The sequence below is a fragment of the Lissotriton helveticus genome, chromosome 3_1 (assembly GCF_964261635.1).
Source record: "Lissotriton helveticus chromosome 3_1, aLisHel1.1, whole genome shotgun sequence".
NCBI classification, from domain to species: domain Eukaryota; kingdom Metazoa; phylum Chordata; class Amphibia; order Caudata; family Salamandridae; genus Lissotriton; species Lissotriton helveticus.
Genome location: NC_136061.1, coordinates 1946025776 through 1946038275, shown reverse-complemented (window position 1 = coordinate 1946038275; position 12500 = coordinate 1946025776). Strand labels below are relative to the sequence as shown.

At 44.6% G+C, this 12500-nt stretch overlaps 1 protein-coding gene across 2 annotated transcripts in view; it reads left to right on the top strand.

Moving 5' to 3' along the window:
- Positions 1–12500, top strand: part of MEGF11 (multiple EGF like domains 11) — a 1491879-nt gene that overhangs the window by 546263 nt on the left and 933116 nt on the right. The gene's annotated exons all lie outside the window — the stretch shown is intronic.

Genomic DNA, 12500 nt, shown 5'->3' with positions numbered 1-12500 from the left:
CCTGAACTATGTAATAAGTTGAAAGATTCTGAGAGTTCTTGGGCTGTTTTCTCGTTGGCCCAGATATTGGCGACTGCACAGTACTATGAGAATAGGGATAAGGACGAAAAAGACAGAGTAGAGAAAAAGACCAAAGACTTAAAGACAAAGGTTCTTTTGCAGCAGGCGTATCTGCCTCGCTTGAATCAGCAAGAGTCACTGCAACGCCCACAGTTTCAGCAACCTCCCCCATTTCAGAGACCGCCACAGAACGCTGGGTATTTTCCTCCAAGACCACCCTTGGGTTTAAATCAGTGTGCGTATTGTAGGGAGGAAGGCCATTATAAAAATGAGTGCCTTGTGTTGCGACAGCGTACGAGTGGTATGACGGCCCCAAGAGGCCGTGGTGGTTTTCAGCAAGTGTCTAGATGTAGAGGACGTGGTGCGTTTCCTCAGAACAAACGTTCCTTTCCCCCACAGAATTCTATGAATTGTTTTGATCAACAGAAAATTGCATCTGGTCAGTCGACTCAGTACTATGCTGAGGACTATTATGTTGAGAGTGAGAATAATGATTATAATGATTGCTAGGACAGCCATGGACAAAGAGAGGGAGTAGTGTCGGTTCCAGTAGATCAGAGTGGGCCTTATGTTGCAGTAGCCACATCAGGTGTGGTAGAGCCTTTTCTTTTGGATACTGGTGCAGCGAAGAGTTCTATCATGCACTCTAAACTCCCTGGCGCACCTTTGTCTGGCTTAACTAATGTTTCAGTAGGATTCTCTGGTGCCCCAGTTCGTAACCCAGTTTCTAGTCCCTTGTCTCTTTCTATAGGGCCTTGTGAGTTGGAAGCACCTCTCATTTTAACGACAAGTTGTGGTGAGAATTTGTTGGGTTTGGATTTGTTGAAAAGTTTGCATGCAACAGTACGTTGTTCTCCTGCGGGAGTACAGCTTACATTGGGTAAGAAAGTGATCTCTCCGATGTATTTGTCTAAAGATCGGCTTCCACCGGAATTGCGTTCTCTCCCTGATACTCTTTGGGCTACTGGTCCTAATGATGTGGGACTTTTGGAGATTCCACCTTATGTTGTAATGCTTAAAGCGAATGTTAAAATGCCGCGTATTCCCCAATATCGGATTTCTAGCAATGGTGAAAGAGCGCTTTTAGCGATCATCTATGATTTGATTGAGAAAGATGTAATTGAAGAAACGAGAGGTAATGTGTGTAACAGTCCTGTTTTGCCTGTCCTGAAACGCACTGACTCTTCTCAGCCACCTGTTTACAGGTTTGTGATCGATCTTAGAGAGGTTAACAAGATTGTTGTGCCACAGTTTCCAGTTGTTCCGGATATTACTGCTTTGTTGACTTTGATTCCTGCTTCATCTGCCTGGTTTTCGGTTATAGATCTGAAGAATGCTTTCTTCAGCATTCCAATTGCCCTGGAAAGTAGAGATATTTTTGGCTTCTCTTTAGGAGGCCGAAGCTTCCGGTTTAAGAGAGCTCCCCACGGCTATTGCGAAAGTCCTTCTATTTATAGCCAGGCTTTGAAGACTCAGCTTGATACTCTTGCGTTCCCTGCTGGTACTGCTCTTATTCAGTATGTTGACGATTTATTAGTGGCTGCTGATGATGAGAAAACTTGTACAGAAGCTGCTATTTCTTTGTTGCGACATCTGTCGGACTTGCATCATAAAGTGTCACCTTCTAAGTTGCAGTATTGTCGCCAAGAAGTGACCTACTTAGGTCATCTCTTGTCAAAGGAGGGAAGAAGGTTGACCCCAGAACAAATTCAAGCGATTGCGCAAATGACTGTACCAAGCACACAGAGAGAAGTGCGTGCTTTCTTGGGTATCACGTCGTATTGTAGACAGTGGATTCCAAATTTCTATCTATTAGCGAAACCTCTGTTGGCTTTGACTTGTAAAGATACACCGAATCCTCTTCCGTGGTCTGACGATTGTCAGAAAAGTTTTTCTGAGTTGCGTGATGCATTGTGTTCTGCTCCTGTGTTGGGTACTCCAGACTATAACAAGCCTTTCACGTTGTATGTGCACGAGAGAGAGGGATGTGCGTTGTCAGTGTTGACACAATCTTTTGGGGACAAGCAGCGTCCATGCGCGTATTTTTCATCAACATTAGATCCGGTAGCTAGAGCGTTGCCGAGTTGCTTGAGAGCTACAGCGGCAGCGGCTGTTTCTATCCGACAGTCTGCTGGACTGGTGATTGATAATACGTTGATTGTGATGGTTCCACATGCAGTGGATACTTTATTAAATCGGACAAAAACTCAATACCTTAGTAGTGCAAGGTTGGCGGGTTATGAGTTGACACTTTTGGCTAGTCATGTGCATATTAAGCGATGCAATGTAATAAATCCAGCAACATTGTTGCCGACGTCTGTGGATACAGATGGTCAGGAACAGCACGATTGTTTTCTGAGGACGGAAGAGGAGACGAAGGGTAGGATCGATTTAAAAGATTCTCCTCTTCCGGATCCTGATGGTACGTTATGGGTTGATGGTTCATGCTACAAGCTCTCGAATGGTGACACGACTGCAGGATATGCCGTGACGACATTAAATACAGTTGTTGAAACTGCACGAGTGAGCTATAATTCAGGACAAGCAGCGGAATTGATTGCATTAACGAGAGCGTGTGTTTTGTCTGAAGGAAAGAGAGTGAATGTGTATACCAATAGTCAGTATGCGTTTGGTGTTGCCCATAGTTTCGGACGTTTGTGGAAAGAAAGGGATTCCTCACATCCCATGGGACTAAGATTCAGCATGGACAGTTGGTGAATGAGCTTCTCGAGTCACTTACTTTGCCGAAGCAAGTTGCGATTGTGAAGTGTAGTGCTCATCGGAAGGTTACGGATGATGTTGGCCGTGGTAATGCGTTTGCGGATGAAGTTGCGAAAGACACAGCAAGAAATCTGATGAGTCGAATGTATGTGGCAGGCCCTGCGAGATGGATTGGTGATGTTGGAATGTGCGAAGATACGATTGAGAGTGTGAAATCGATACAGGCTGAAGCTACTGAAAGTGAGAAGAATGTTTGGAGAGAAACTACGGGTAGATTGGATTCTACTGGTTGTTGGGTTGAATTGTCAGAACACCAAAGATGGATGTTGCTAGATGTGTACGTGCTTGCAGTGGTTACTATGGCACATGGTTTGTCTCACATCAGTGTGAAAGGGATTTGTAAGTCGTTGGCTCCAGTATGGCAGAATGCTGGAATTCCCAAGTGTGCGGAGAATGTGGTCAAGAATTGCATGGTGTGTTTAATGTATTATCCTGGCAAGGGAACCCCAACTCCAGCTGGTCACTTTGCTCCTCCGACGTATCCGTTCGAGGTTTTGCAATTGGATTTCATCCACATGGACAGGTGCAATAATTTAAAGTATGTCCTTGTAGTTGTTTGCGCCTTTTCTAGATGGGTAGAAGCATACCCCCTAAAAGATAATACTGCCTCGTCCACTGCTAAAGTCCTGGTCAAAGAATATTTCCCTAGGTTTGGGTTGCCAAGGATGGTATGGAGTGATAACGGAAGTGAATTCGTGGGGAAGGTGATGAGGAGAGTGTGTGAAGGGTTGGGAATTCACCAGAAATTCCACGCTGCGAATCATCCCCAATCAGCTGGTTCAGTTGAGTGCTATAATGGCACGTTAAAGTTAAAGCTGGCTAAGATTCAAGCGAGCACTGGTCTTCAATGGCCTGATTCTTTACCATTGGCACTTTTGTCGACTAGAACTACAGTACATTCCCGGATAGGCCTTAGTCCGTATGAGATTGTCTTTGGCCATCCGGCAAACGTTTGGGGAGTGCCGAGGCCAACGAAGTTTAGTGACATCGAATACCCTATGCTAGTGGACTACTTGTATGACTTGACGACTAAATTGTGTGTCTTACATCAACAGGTTCATGATAAATTGCCGCCAGCTTCTGCGGACCCAGGTCACATCCTCAATCCCGGTGACTGGGTCCTGGTGAAAAATTTTCTGCGAACTAAGAATGATCAGCCCCGCTGGAATGGACCATACCAAGTCCTGCTATCTACGAGGACTTCAGTAAAGGTTTTCGGGAAGAAAAACTGGATCCACGGCGTACATTGTAAGAGGGCGCCGTTGCCTCTGCCGTACGACCAGTGGGTCCGTGAAGGTATTGCAGATTCAGAGACTGAAAGGGTGCAAAAGTTTGCACCGTTTAGCGACGCTGAGTTGGTGTGGAGAGGCTCCGAGAAAGAAGATGACAATGTCCTTCAAGAAGCTGTGCCTGTGTCTCAAAGGTTAGACACTACTGAACCTGAACTGTTGTTTCAGCCTCAAACGAGGCCTGGAAAAGAGCGTTATAATCTACGTCCTAGAAACAATGGACTAATAAAATAAATGAATTCCTTTTTTTTGGTTTTTGGAACTGAACTTTCTCAGGAATTGAACTCTCTCAGCCAAGAAACGTTTTTGGTATATTTTTTGTGAACCACCATCCGGGTTCAGCTGTAGGGTCACGGTGTAAAGACTAGAGAGTGCAAGCCGAAGACGCAAGGTCGACGGTTCTGGTTGGTCTAAGGGAGTTCCCTGGGCTGACAGAAGCATTCCTTAGCAGAAGAAAACCAACCGGCGTGAACAGCATCGGTTAGAGGATGGAGTTTTTTGAGATTGAGAGAGCCGTTGAGAAAATAAACTTTAAGAAGAAACTGTATAAAATTATGCATAGCAAATGTTTTCTGATCACATGTCTTTTGATGTTTTTTAGCATGACGTTAGCTTTGGTGGGTTGGTTTGTATTTTCTCTTCAACTGATTTCTGCACCCATTTTCCAACCTACGACTTTACCTGCTACTACTTCTTTGCATTCTTTTCATATTTTACCTGAACACGAACAGATTAGATGGTCGGAATTTGTGAATAATTCCTTTGTGCAACTTCTCCATCAACACCAGTTAGTAGTAAACACCACTAATTGTTGGGTGTGTGGTCTTATGCCGCATACTATGGATAGAGGTATTCCTTGTCTGGTTCTGCCATTCAGTTACAATGGGTCCGTATGGGCATATCAGACGATGTTTATTTATGCCATCGAAATCTATCCCCTGCGTTCCATGAGAGATAACTCAAGTAATAAAGCCTTGGTGAAGGGAATTACAGATATGAGTAGAGATATCGAAACGTATGAGACTATTCCCAAGGATGAGTTACTAGCATATGTTGGTTGGAATGCAACCGGATATAGTATTAGTCTGGGTGAGAAGCAGAGACGAAAAAGGTCACCTCCGATTTGGATTGTACCCCATCGTGGTCATTTTTGTCTGCAAGGGAAAGGCAAGAATTCGAGAGCTCAGTTAGGGAAGAGTGTTTGTACTCAGACGTATGTCTTTCTGTCCCAAACTTCCCCACCATTTTTAGCAGCTAAGGGCACGTATTTTGTCTGCTATGATAGAGCATATACATGGTTGCCCCCTGATTTTTCGGGAACATGTTATGTTGCATATTTGTTGCCTCCTACGTACACTGCTGCCGTAGATTACCACAGAACGAGAGTCATTAGGGGTGTCTTCAGTAAGGAAGATACTACGGGACAAGAAGTGGGAGACTTTTTCAAGGGTTTCCTACCGTTTTGGGGACCTATGGCAAACAGTAGAAATATACGGCAATTGACAAGAGTGGTTGAATCCACCATAAATGAAACTGCCGGTGCCCTTAGTAATCTGACCGCTGAGCTTCAAGCGGATCTCCTTATGACATTACAGAATCAAATGGTTTTAGACGTCATACTGGCAGATCGAGGTGGGGTATGTAAAGTGATCCAATCGAGTTGCTGCGTTCTCATACCAGACAATGCTCCTACTGTATACCAGGCCATTTCTAAGTTACATAAGACCTCCGAGTCTGTACACATGGACGAAGGAGATTGGTCGTTGATGGGATGGTTTTGGGGATTGTTATCCACTTGGGGATGGAAGATCCTGATGATCATTGGGATGGCTTTAGCGATTCTTTTCCTGTTCTGTCTTTGTGTGCAGTGCGCTCCTGCTATGTGGCCTCTGTGCTACTATGTGTGCAAGGAGACCTGTCCCAAGAGAGCTACTAAGTAATAGGATTATGCTCCAGCAACATCTTGATGATCTGATGAATATAGACCTGGATTCAGATTGACGTGAGTTTAGGTTATTGCCTATGTAAGGGCAAAAGGAGGGTCTGAGGTTCCGTGAATTCTGAACCTGTTCCATAAAGGTCATGGTTTCGTTATGAATTTGATATTAGCAAACCGAAACTAGTTAGTGCGGCAAGTATGAGTGTTTTCGTCATGTTAGACTGATGGATTCACTACGTATTTAGGGATTTCGTTCTGAACCCTTGGGTTCCATTTTGTGTATGGCAGCCATTTTGTGGTTGCCCTCACATAGGCCGATGACTGTGGCTGAACAAGTCTTTTTAAGTACATGTACACCTTAGCTCCAGTTCGGGCTGACTCCTGTTTGACCTGAGTGAACTGACCCTGTTGCCTGAAGCCGACCTTGTTAAACCAGTTCCTGCCCTTTAGCTGATCAAGATTAAGGATCAGAGCACAGGACATCGTAAAGTTTTATTGCACACAAATATGCCTTATCCTACTCTCACCTGTTTCTGCTCCTTTCTTTATGGTCTATTTATGATTGGGTTGTGGCCTTTTTTATTATGGGTTCGTTCGACCTGTCTAAAGAAGAATGTTGGGTTTGACCGATGATTGATCATGGGCTGGGCAACTGAAAAGTGGGTTTTACTGTCATGCGATACCTTTGGTGTGAATACATGTGATTGGACAGTTTGTAAATATTAGGTATTTGTCTGGAATGTGATTTTTGCCATAAAAAGGGACGACTTGCTGTGTAAAATTGAGCAGTCTCCTGAGAACTCATACCGTAATGACTTCTAGGACTTAAATTTGATCTTTGACGCCACCAAGAAGTTTCCGTGTCTCTGTATTCTAAGACAGGTGGAACCCGAAGGCTTTGGGCGTGCCCCTGGCGCCGCTGGGTATTAAATAACCCGGTTCTTCATTGCTCTGTGGAGGATTCGAGGGTGGTGGAACCCTGAACAGAGCTCAGTGACTTTTCTAGGCTTCATATTAAGTGTTTGACTCCTCTTTTTTGACCTAGACGTCGTGCTGCTGTCCTTTACTTTTGCTGTTCCCCCTACAGCTAGCTTTTTTCTTGTATTTCAAACTACACACTTTAGTGCATGTTTTTCTGCAACTCACAGTATAGAACGTGGGAAGGATTGAATCATACAGACCAATTCCAGAGCAGTCCACAGCCAGCCCAAAGTTGAACCTGTCTCCAAAGCATCCGAGCCATTCCCAAATGCTGGTAGATATGAGGTGGCCAGGCTCTGGGCATTGCAATCTGCAAGGACAAGTTAAAAGCTGTATACGGAGCAGCCCCCTACTCCACCCCTACATCTTTGTCTCAGACATTTTTTATTGTATCCCTGGAATAGTTTAGGGTAGACCCTTGTACATTGCTTAGTGGTTGTTTATTTGAGCTGTATTATTAGTCTAATGTTTTTTTTATTCATCAAAGTACTTTATTCGGTAGAACATACCATCAAAGTACACCAAACTACATTACATTCAATTGCACATCATATATAATAAAGTGCATCATGGGACAATTTGGATTGCAAAAGAGAATACAAATTTGAACTTTAAAATATCGTTTACAATCTCCCCAGCCGGTTCCACGTGTGTAATTAATTCCTTCAACTACCAGCTCTAGACACCTGAAAATGCCTCATTATGAAAATGTACCTTAAAAGCTTCTCACGCCTGTACCAGACATTAAGGAGAAATCGACTTGCTGAGAACACAACAGGTGCTGATGTATCTGTTCTCAGTATACGTTGTGCCTGTTGATACTGTGTGATCTCCAGGCCGCAGCCACTTTTGACCTAAGTCTTGGTAACCAGGACATATGATTAAAATGTGTTCCAATAACTCTGGGGTCCACTTCACAAACTGGACATTCTGCGGGAACCTGCTTTTTATTCCAGGTGCAGCTTAACGTTCTCCGAGGATGGCAGACATACCTGAACCTTAAATAAAGACTTTCGGCAAGGTGAGCGGTACCAGTGTCAAAACAATGATCAAATGTCAGAGCTGGTTTGATCTCAATGAACCTCTCAGTCAAGTGGCCCAAATTACCCTTTCTATGTTGGGAGTAGTAAACATAGTGCCAGTATGCAGCTTTTAGAGCCTGCCCATCCACTTTACGAATTTGTTCAGGGATTTAGTCGAGAAGACATTCCTTTGTGAAAGATAACATGTCTGACTAAACTATCATTTTCACCTTCTTGGGTAAAATGTGTGTGCAATTTCACACCACCAATGAAGAGTATGGTTTGTTTCGACTGCTCGGTCTCACCTACAGCTAGAGTTTCAAGGGGACACAGAACCCTGTCTGACCCCTGCAGTTCCAGTACTCAGTGCCCTCGGTCTGTGGGGAGACCCAGCAGCACCACCTTTGAATCTGCTGAGTGGCCCCAAAAGGATGTGGAGAAAAACCTGACAACCCTAAATGAGACTGTAGCATTGAGGACCCTGAAACGAGCTGGGGATGTTGCTCAGTAACATGTGATGAGTGCTCTCAGGTCACCACCCAGTGTTTGACATCTCTTTAATGTGGCTGTCTGAATCTATTTTATTGTAGCATTGTGTACGCTTACATTGTCTCACAGCACTCTGAAGCAGCTTTGCCTGAGCCTCAATTGAGGCAGATAGTCCTAGTAGGACATGCAGTGTGTTATGTACGGTGCAATGTGGTGCATTTGTCTTGTTAGCGCCGGGTGCACCTTTTATAAAGGTACGCCAGGTGCTCACAAGGAGAGTGCGCCATATTACATAGGATGCGCTACCCCCAGCGTAGCCGCAAACTCATACTACCCTGGGGGTAGCACATTCATGCACTTTTAAGGGGGATTAGAGATCCCCTTGCAGGTGGGTGCAGTGAGTGACTGCACCCACCTGGAAGAAGATGTCTGGGGGGGTGGTCCATTGGATCCTCACCCCCCCTCCCAGAGGGCTGCTATCAGGGCGCGCACTGACAGTGTGCCCCCCTGACAGCATCCTGACAGCTTCTTTGGCTCTGCGCCGGGTCTATAATACGGTGAACGAACAGAGGCAAACGCATTCCCCGTTCAAATGAGGGAACACCCTCTGGTGATAGCTTGTGCTATATATGCACTTGCACTATATATATTACAGAAAGGGTCTGCAGCCCTTTTTGTAATACCGAAGTGCACAAGGGGCTTGCATAGGGTGTGCATATGTCCATTGAACGCCTGTGGCACTTCCATAATACGCCCCAGTACATTTCCAGACGTTTGGGACCATCAAAAGCCTTCGGTGCATTGTGTATATGTAATTATTCCTCAGCAGAGAAGATGATGGCATGGATCCATCATTGGATTAGGCAAGGATTGGTGTCCACAACCATTGGTGTCCATTCATGGCCTGAGTTCAAATAGATAGGAGTCACTTATTTACTAATATGTTGGCTCATAAAATTATTAATTAAAGTAGGTTGTAATCCAGCCAACCTCATGAATGGGAATGAGGTAGGCCACAAATTACGACTCTCGCCAACTGGTAGCCATCAAAGAGATGATGCAGTCTATTTTGCTTAATTGAAAAATGCTGTGTTTTAAAGAAAAAACAAGTCTTTTTTTGGAATGTTGGAGCCTGGGCAAAATTTTAATTACTGACATCATTTTGGGAATGTCACATTCCACGTTTTATATGAAAGGTCAGAAATTACTACTTCGCAACATTTCATGGAGGCAATTTGCACATCCCTCCATAAAATTACTAGAGGTCAGATCTGAATGCGCTAGGTAACTGCCTACTGGGACTCCATGGCTGTGGAAGGGCGGGAGAGGCCATGATACGCTTTATTGACCTGGCGATGGTGGCGGTTGGACGGACGATCATGAAATGGACGGAAGAGACACGTCCAGGCTGATGACGGTGACACACTGGGCTACGGCAGAATCAGTGGCTCGACATGGGGAGGAAACGAGGCCTACAAAAGCACCCCGTAGCTACATCACGGGACTATCTCTTTCACACAGCCCAGAGAGACCCGGAGGATGGAACGCGTCCATTGTAGGCACAATCACTGTTGCCAGGCTGCCATGGCCTAGACCGTTTTGCACAGCTTAATGGGTCACGACACACCTCACCACTGTAACAATGCGCTAGTCATACCCCAACAGTCACCCAAAAGGCACCCACATAATAACATGCTCTCACCCGACTTATGAGACCAGGCTCACAGTTTGACTGGACTGTTCTTTGTTTTTTAGATACTATCTCACTCAGAGTGGAATATAGAGCGCATCGTTTCAGTGAATAAATATGTTATGTGAATTCTGATGTACGTTTTGGAGGTATGGTCATAGCTTTGATTGTACGTGTACTGCATATTGCAAATCTTTAAGAAACACTTTTTTTTTAATGAAATGCCAGAAATTACACTATTAGGCCACTACGCCTAATTTTGCACCATTCATGGAAAAAAGTTACAGCAAATGTGCAATTTGTGGTCAAAATGTATTGTGAAGGCACAGGAACAACAGGATGTGAGCAGGTGCTGTTTGTGGTACTTTTGTTTTTTGCCCTTTTTTAGCGTAATGTGTGTCCTCACATCTTTATTTGAGACAAGAGTGCATTTCATGCTAAAATATAGCATAAAAGAACAGATTTGTAGGATTTTGTGTAATTATGCATAATTTTGCTGGTGTTGCTAAAGCAAACTATGCCAAATCCATACACCCCTATTTAAAAGTCCCCAACACTCCTTTTCTTCATTCTCAAAGACGAGATGACCCCAAGGCGACCCCTTCCCTTTTGCAAATGGCTTACCACTCCAACTCATGGGTGGGTCATTTTTCAATGTTGTGAGGCTGATTTAGGATGCAAAACATTGATCTATCTTATACTGATTCAGTAATTGAAAAGGACACCTACGACCCACCCCTTCTAATTACCACATCAGTATGGTGGGGTCGCAATCCCTTGTAAAATTTGATTTTTTTCCTAGCAAAAAACAATTTTGCTGTCACAAAATTCAGATCGGCTTTTCGGTCCGGCCCATCATTTGTGCATAGTTTAATAGAGTCTGATATACTAAACTGAAATAGAAATGTCAAAAATTATGAAATGTGATATGTCATACATGTATTTACATGCCATCATGTGTGTGATTTACATGGTGCGACTTACAATGACTTGGCACACCTTACTCGGCTACACTTCAGTACCTTCTAAGATGGCTTGATAACCTCTAACCGTGTATGTATGTAGACATCATGTATGTCTATGTGCATATATGAAAATAGGGCATACTTCAGAATAACGCATGCATACTTATCCGCATAGATTAGGTCATGGTCATCAGACAGCGGCTTGAGTGGCTATGGCTTCCTGGCTCATTTTACCAAAAATAAGTGTGTATGAAAAATCCCATTCATTTTGTCCCAGTGTCAGTCCTCTGACTGGTCATTGTTTTATTCGTCACTGATATTCTGCACAAGGTCTGATATGCACCCTCTGACGGAGGCGCACCCGCTGTAGGGTCCTAATTCTGGTGCTAGTCCCCCTGTTGAAGGCTGCAGAGGGACTATGTTCACATTGAACACATTGATAGGCCGTTTCTCTTTTTTGCACTAGCCCTGACATTAAAGCGGATCCATTTCTGAACTTCCAACATGGTTATTTCGAATAAGCTGCACCTTTTATCCATTTGATATATCCAGCAGCGCGGGTGGCGGCTGCAAGGGTGGGGGTTTGCGCTGGTCGGGTGAAGGGAGCGTAAAGTAGGTGGTAGCCCATTAGCGATAAATCAGAATCGTGAAAACATATTTCTCATACTGCTACAACCTGCATTTCTGTACACGGGTCTGAAATGGCTTCAAATGCCCCCCCTGGGCAATTACTTGAGCGAGAAGGACTTCTGAGGAAATGCCACCAAGCTCCATGCGGAGGAAGGATGGTGCACTTCCTTCCCTTCACATGCTGCATTAGTGATCCGGCGCAGGGCCTCCTGGGAAGGAGGGGCTGCAGTAGCCTCAGGTCAGCCTCATGTTCCTCATCACTCCTTGTCCTCATGTAAATGCCACTTTGTTTATGCAGCACTTTACCCTGGAGTTGGGCCCATCTTTGAGCCTCTTCGTTTTGTTGGATAATGGAATGGCGCGCGGGATCAAGTAATTTGCCTGGGATGACGTAGTTTGCTCTAAGGAGGAAGCCAGGATTAGACCTAGGGTCTCTGGGCTCCACGTTAACCCCTAGAGCCCAACCTATGTCTGTGAGGATTTATATTGCCCTTCATGCATAGCCAAGTTTCCTTGAACGGTGGAACAGTGCTTGTAATCCTCCAGGTCCAGACCCTAAATCTCCCTAAATGTGTTGTCTGTGGCAGTGCGCAACCATACCATGCATACTCCACTCTACACCCCTCCACTCTACAACACTCTACGCCAATCTGG